The sequence below is a fragment of the Populus euphratica genome, unplaced genomic scaffold, assembly GCF_000495115.2.
Source record: "Populus euphratica unplaced genomic scaffold, PopEup_1.0 scaffold241.1, whole genome shotgun sequence".
In the NCBI taxonomy this organism is placed as follows: Eukaryota; Viridiplantae; Streptophyta; class Magnoliopsida; order Malpighiales; family Salicaceae; genus Populus; species Populus euphratica.
The window spans coordinates 160,926-169,031 of record NW_011500067.1 but is presented as its reverse complement, the minus strand read 5'-3'; positions in this window follow the sequence as shown (position 1 = coordinate 169,031).

Sequence of the window (8,106 nt, the reverse complement as noted above, 5' to 3'; positions counted from 1 at the left end):
TTTTCAAGAGTGGTGTCCATTTTTTAAGATGAGAAGTGGAAAAGAGAAGGAGCAAGGAGTTGAACAAATATATACACAGATATGAGTTATCATGGGAAACTGAAAGAACCAACTTAAGATTCATGGAGTACCGCTATCCACCATTTAACCTGGGTGAGAGAGACTAGCAAACCAAGAGTCACAAATAAAAAAAACAAAATAGAAAAACAATGTGAAAAAAATAAAATAATCAAGTTTTATCTATAGGATCATTCAAACTCGTGGATTCATTTTCTCTAGGAAAATTATCAAAGTAAGCTTTCAAACGATGTCCATTTACCTTAAAAACATTGTCATTCTTTGGATTCTCAATATGAAAGGCCCCATAAGGATACACATGTTTCTCAATAAATGGACTGCTCCATCTTGATCTTAGCTCTCTAGGGAATAAATCAAGTCAACAATTATAAAACAAAATTTTTGACCAGTATCAATTTTTTGACAATTTTTACAAGTTTTGCAGAATGTATACGTGTCCTTAAACATGGTGGGCCAACAAAATTCATTTTGAAAGATTTTCGCAACTGTTTTTCTATGAGAAATGACTCTCACATGCCTTAGAATAATAAAATTTAATGACACTACTTACTTCATTGTCAGGAATGCATCTTGGAAATATTTGATCAAGACAATATTTGAATAAGTTAGGGTCATCCTAATAAAAGTTCTTCACTTTGTTCAAAAACTTTCATTTGTCTTGGGTACTCCAATGAGATGGCAAATCTCCTGAAGCAAGAAAATTGATATTTTTATCATATTAAGGCATTAGACTAAAAGAATGTAAGGATTCACTAAGAAAGTAATTATCAATTGGTGTGATACTAGATGTTGAATCTGTTGCTACTCTTGACGAAAGATCCGTATCAATATTTTTGGTGCTTTTTTCATCCGTGATTTCTTCTTGAGAATAAATTATTTGCAAATCTTCAGATTCATCAAACTTTGTTTTACTCATAGTACATTCAAATTGATCATAAACTACTTTGTCAAAAAGATCTACTTCCTATTAATCATTATTATCTCTAGGTTGTTTGCCAATGTTAAAAATATTCATCTCCAATGTCATGATTTTGAAAGATAGCTTCATTCGTCCATTTATACAATTAATCAATATATTAGAAGTTGCAAGAAGTGAACGTCTTAAAATAACAGGAAATGAATTACTTGCTTCAACAGGTTGTGTATCCAAAAAAATAAAATCCATAGGATAAACGAATTTATCAACTTGTACTAACACATATTTAACTATTCCTCTAGACACTTTTACAGATCTATCTGTACGTAAAAGGGTTACAAAAGTTGGTTTTAACTCACCTCGATTGAGGCTTTGAAAAACTAAATATGGAAGTAAATTCACACTAGCTTCAAGATCAAGTAAGGCTCTTTCAATTTTATGTTCTTCAATAAAGCAACAAATTATAAGACAATCAGAGTCTTTATATTTCAAAGCATTATTGTTCTAAAGAATGACACTTATTTGTTTGGCTAAAAAGGCTTTCTTTTTCACATTCAGTTTTCTATTCACAGTGCACAAATCTTTCAAAAATTTAGCATAAGAAGGAACCTGTTTAATAACATCCAACAAAGGTATATTGATCCTTACCTGTTTGAAAGTTTTAAAGATTTCAAAGTTGTGATTGACTTTCCTTTGTTTGGTCATGGCATGAGATAATGGAAGTGCTGGTGGAGAATCAATCTTTTCTTTGCAATTTTCACATTCAACCCCTTCCTTACCCTCATAGATTGACTCATCATCTTTCTCACAAGATTCAAGAGTGGGTTTTCAATAACCTTACCACTACGAAGAGTAATGACTAATTTGACTTAATCCATGTGTTCGCTTCTAGAACTACTTGCATTTGCATTGTATTGCCCATTGGGATTTTGTTATGTTTGAGATGGAAACTTACCTTTTTCTTGGAAACTGAGAGCAAATGTCAATTTCATAATAGTATCTTTAAAATTTTTCATGCTTTGAGCAAGTTGAGCATTGATTGTCTCTTGCTTTTCAATGAATGCATGCAATGCTTCCTTAAGGTTTCTTCTAGGAGGTGGAGCATAAAGAGGTGTATATCCATGAAAATTTTAGAAATTATGGTGTACTTGTAATCATAGTTGTGAAGTTTGTACATTGTTATTATCACTCTTCCAACTGAAATTTGGGTGATTTCTCTAACCAAGGTTGTATGTTTGCGAGTATGGGTTATAATTGGGCCTTTGGAAACTGTTTAAAGCATATGCTTGTTCATAGAGACATTCCTTAAAAGAAGGCAAAGTTGGACAGTCATTAGTTGAGTGTCCATTTATGTGTTGGCTTCCGGAACTACTTACGTTTGCATTGTATTGCCCCTTGGGATTTTGTTGTGGTTGAGATGGAAACTTACCTTTCTCTTGGAAACTGAGAGCAGATGTTAATTTTGCAAGAATATCTTTAAAATCTGTCATGTTTTGAGCAAGTTGAGTATTGATTGTCTCTTGCTTTTCACTGAATGCATGCAATGTTTCCTTAAGATTTCTTCTAAGAGGTGGAGCATAAGGAGGTGCATATCCATGAGAATTTTGGAAATTGTGGTGTGCTTGAAATGGTGGTTGTGAAGTTTGTGCATTGTTGTTCTCACTCTTCCAACTAAAATTTGGGTGATTTCTCTAACCAGGGTTGCATGTTTGTGAGTATGGGTTGTGGTTGGCCCTTTGGAAACTGTTTAAAGCATGAGCTTGTTCATGGAGACATTCCTTAAAAGAAGGCAAGGTTGGACAATCGTTGGTTAAGTGTTCATTTGTTTCACAGATTTGACACACAATGTTTTCAACAGATTTTAATTGACCACTCTTTTTCAATTCTAGTGCCTCGACTTTTCTAGCTAAAGATGCAAACTTGGCTTGGAGGTCATGATCTTCCCTAAGGTTGTACATACCTCCACTAGATTTATGAGGTTGAGTTTTACTCGGTGCCTCATAAGTACCCGCGGTGTCCCAATTTTGAACATTTTCAACTAACAAGTCTAAGTACTCCATTGCTTCATCAGGATCTTTATCTTCAAAAGTTCCATTGCACATCAATTCAATTATTTATCTATCTCTAGGTTTTAACCCTTCATAGAAATATGAAACCAATCTCCATGTTTCAAAACCATGATGAGGACAAGTACTAAGCAAGTCTCGATACCTATCCCAACATTGGTAAAATGTTTCTCCTGGTTTTTAAGTGAAAGTGGTGATTTGTCTTTTGAAAGAGTTTGTTTTGTGAGATGGGAAAAACTTCTTTAAAAACTGTTGTTGCATTTCATCCCAAGCACGAATGGATCCCAGTCTCAAATTTTATAGTCATATTTTAGCTTTATCTTTTAATGAAAAAGGAAAAGGCTTTAATCTGATGGTGTTCATGCTACAATTTAAATTATTATATGTGTTGCAGACCTCCTCAAATTCCCTTAAATGCAAGTATGGATTTTCCAATTCTAAGCCATGAAAAGAAGGTAAAAGTTGAATAATGTCTGGCTTAAAATTAAAATGAGATGCATCAGGATGGAAAATTATGCATGATGGTGCACTTGTTCTTGTGGGATTTATGTGATCTCTAAGTGTTCTAAAACGGTTAATCTCATTATTCTCATTATAAAGTGATTGATTATTGATTAGTACTTAAAAGTGTATAAGCTGGTTGGGGGGTGTGATTAGTACTTAAAAGTGCATTTTTATCATGGTTTTATATCATCATTTTGCACTTGAAGTATCAATAACTCCTTAACCAAAGCATGTTTTATAATAATATATCTAATAATATAAGATACCTTTAATTTGTAATAAATGTTCATTTTAAATGGAGGCCTATCACATAAATGAAAGGATTGATTGATGACTTTAAGAACTTAAACTGCAAGGATAAAGAGATGGCCAAACTTAGAAAAGAGATATCGGTGCAATCCAAACCAGAACACTATTCGGTAATTGGGTCATATATAGAGCTATATATCTCAGATTTAGTTCCAATTTATATGGATGGAAAGGTAAGACATAGGCCTACAACTTTCATATGAAGCCCAAGATCTAAAAAGGTCATTTTCAAGTCCAAATTGTAGCAACAACAAAGAAGCCCGAATCTGTCTTCCAGCCCGAGCACTGTTCAGTATTTTGGCCATATGTGGAGTTCTAGAAGTCCAAATGAGCTGAATTTTTTACAAAAGAAAGCGGAGACAATTGCCTACAACTTTCATGTTTGGAACTAGCTCCAATTTTGACGTTATCAATGATGTTTTGGGCAGACAAGAGAAGATAAGGATTGTCACCAAGTCAAAAGTTGGCCACCCACTTATCAATTAGTCATCAAATCAATAGTTCCCAATTTTGGCCTATAAAAGGAGGCATTTGCCATGGATTTAGGCATCTTGGTTTCCAGATCAAGATCATGCTCTTCCTTTCTCTCTTTGTATTTTTTGTAATGTTTATGCTTTGCTTTCATTAATATTAAGTTTATGCCTTTCATTTCCTTTCCTTTACTTAGTTAACTTTTATGTTCTTATTTTGTTTATCTATTTTGCTTTCTTTCATTATGTCTAGCTAAGTTAGTTATGTCAAGGTGAAAAGGTTACACTAATGGTGTAAGAATAAGTATAATGTAAACTTAATATGGACTTTAATGTTTGATACTAACATGTTTTATATTTGTTATCTTGTTCACTCTTTAATACTTTGCTTGTTAAATGACTAATCTTGATTTACGTTGTATAACACTTGGTACAACAAATGCTTGGCACTTTCATAGCCCATAATGTATGGTATAACCGACACTTGAGCTATGAAAGGAACTTGATTTGTTGTTAACATAAGTTATAATCATGAATGCTTGACGAGATTTACAAGTATTAGCATTAATTGAATAAGATGACTAATGTAATCATGTTAACAATATATAATCTGATTGGAACCTCCTTTGTGTGTGGTTTCCAATTCAATAATAAGAGTTTATACTATACTTGTTTGATATACCATTAGTGAAACCCCTAATCTTGACATTTGTTATTATTATTGTTTAATCCTTACATTAATTTTCCATCTCCTAGTTCTCATCATCATCATCTTCTTCTCTTTCTTTATTAACATTAATATTTCATCTCTAAGTTCTCATCATCATCATCTTCTTCTTCTTTATTATTATTATTATTATTATTATTATTATTATTACTACTACTACTACTACTACTACTAGTATTATTATTATTATTATTATTATTATAGTTATTATTGTTATTGTCATTGTTGTCATTGTTGTTATTACTATTATTGTTGTACTATTGTTATTTATAATTTGTACAAATAACCTCCCTGTGGTTCGACCCCGGTCTTGCCGGGTTATTTATTACTTCGACACTCCTACACTTGGGAGAAGACATCAATCTTTAAGTCGTGTCAATTATCTTCTTCGGCCATATTTTCTGAAAATGATGAGGATACCCTATAAAGTCTACCACTTGATGTACGTGACCACACTCTCATGCACGTGTAGGAATAGAATAAAAGGAAAAAGAAAATAAAAGAAGAAGAAATAAGAGAAAAGAAACAAACTTATATATAAGAAAAATAAAAAGAGAAAATAAAATATATATTATAATTTATACAAAACTTACTCTCCGGCAACGACGCCAAAAACTTGACACGATTAAAAGATTGATGTCTTCTCTCAAGTGCAGGGGTGTCGAAGTAATAAATAACCCGGTAAGACCGGAGTCGAACCACAGGGAGGTTAATTGTATAAATTATAAACAACAATTATAAACAACAACAATAGTAACAATAACAACAACAATAATAATAGTAGCAATAATAATACTAATAATACTAGTAGTAGTAGTAATAATAATAGTAGTAGTAGTAGTAGTAGTAGTAATAATAATAATAATAATAATAATAATTGATTAGTACTTAAAAGTGTATTTTTATCATGGTTTTATATCATCATTTTGCACTTGAAGTATCAATAACTCAACTAAAGCATGCTTTATAATAATATATCTAATAATATAAGATACCTTTAATTTGTGGTAAATATTCATTTTAAATACAGGTCTATCATATAAATGAAAGGATTGATTGATGACTTTAAGAACTTAAATTGCAAGGGCAAAAAGATGACCAAAATTAGAAAAGAGATGTCGGTGCAATTCAAACCGGAACACTATTTGGTAATTGGGTCATATATGGAGCTATAAATCTCAGATTTAGGTCTACTTTATATGGATGGAAAGGTACGACATAGGCCTACAACTTTCATATGGAGATCAAGATCTAAAAAGGCCATTTTCAAGTCAAAATTGTAGCAACAACAAAGAAGCCCGAATCTGTCCTCCAGCCTGAGCACTGTTCAGTATTTTGGCCATATCTAGAGTTTTAGAAGTCCAAATGAGCTGAATGTTTTACACAAGAAAGCTGAGACAATTGCATACAACATTCATGTTTTCAAGTGGCTCCAATTTTGACGTTATCAATGACGTTTTGGGTAGACAAGAGAAGATAAGGATTGTCACCAAGTCAAGAGTTGGCCACCCACTCATCAATTAGTCATCAAATCAATAGTTTCCAATTTTGGCCTATAAAAGGAGGCATTTGCCATGCATTTAGGCATCTTGGTCTCCAGATCAAGATCATGCTTTTGCTTTCTCTCTTTGTATTTTTTGTAATGCTTATGCTTTGCTTTCATTAATATCAAGTTTATGCCTTTCATTTCCTTTCATTTACTTAGGTATCTTTTATCTTATTTATGCTTATTGCATGCATTCATTGAAAAGCGAAAGACAGTCAATACTCAACTTGCTCAAAACATGACAGATTTTAAAAATACTCTTGCAAAATTAACATCTGCTCTCAATTTCCAAGAGAAAGGTAAGTTTCCATCTCAACCACAACAAAATCTCAAGGGGTAATACAATGCAAATGCAAGTAGTTCTGGCAGCCAACACATGGATCAAGTCAAATCAGTCACTACTCTGCACAATGGTAAGGTTATTGAAAAACCCTCTCTTGAAACTTGTGAGAAAGATGATAAGTCAATCTCTAAGGGTAAGGAAGGGGTTGAATCTGAATATTGCAAAGAAAAGACTAATTCCCCTCCAGCACTTCCATTTTCTCATGCCATGACCAATCAGGAAGAAATCAAGGATGAAAAGAGCACCGAAAATGTCGATGCGGATCTTTTATCAAAAGTGACAACAGATTCGACACCCGACATCACACCAATCGATGATTACTTTCCTAATAAATCTCTACTTTTTCTTAGTTCAATGCCTTGGTTTGCTAAAAATATCAATTTTCTTGCTTCAGGATTTTTGCCAGCTCACTAGAGTACCGAAGACAAAAGAAACTTTTTGAGCAACGTGCAAAATGTTTATTGGGATGACCCTTACTTATTCAATTATTGTCATTGCTTGACCGCTTTTTATGATCGGCTTGTTTTTAACTCGCAAGTGCACGAGTGTGCGATGTAGCAATTAACTCGGTAAGATCGAGGTCATATCCATAGAGAGCTAGATCTGGAAATTAAGCTAAGTAACAAAAAAAAAACTCAAGAGAAATTAAATTAACAATAACTTGGTTGAAAATAATTGATGGATTTGTTTTCAAAGATAAAAAAAATGTAAATAGACTTTAAATGACAAGAAAAGTAAGTCTTGGTCCAAATCAATTTTAATGGTGATGTATTGGTGATTTCTTCAACATATATAAGATAACTCAACCTAATATCAACGATGGTGATATTAGATCGGAAGATATTACAATGAAGATTAGAAAGATGAAGATTGATTATTGTTTAAGAATGAACAAGTACTTTCATATTAAGTAAGACATTGAATCAAGCAATCTCTATACCAAAACTAAAGTTTGTGCATAAAAATTCAAGATTATAAAATTACCTAAATGATTTCTAAAATTTCTTTACAATAATAAATCATTCATGAAGAAAATAAGAAGATAAACATTAAGATTCATTCATATCCTAAAGAACTCACCTCAATCACCATTATCCTTGATTTGGATCCAAGAAAGAGTTTAGCCAACCATGATTATATATAAGAA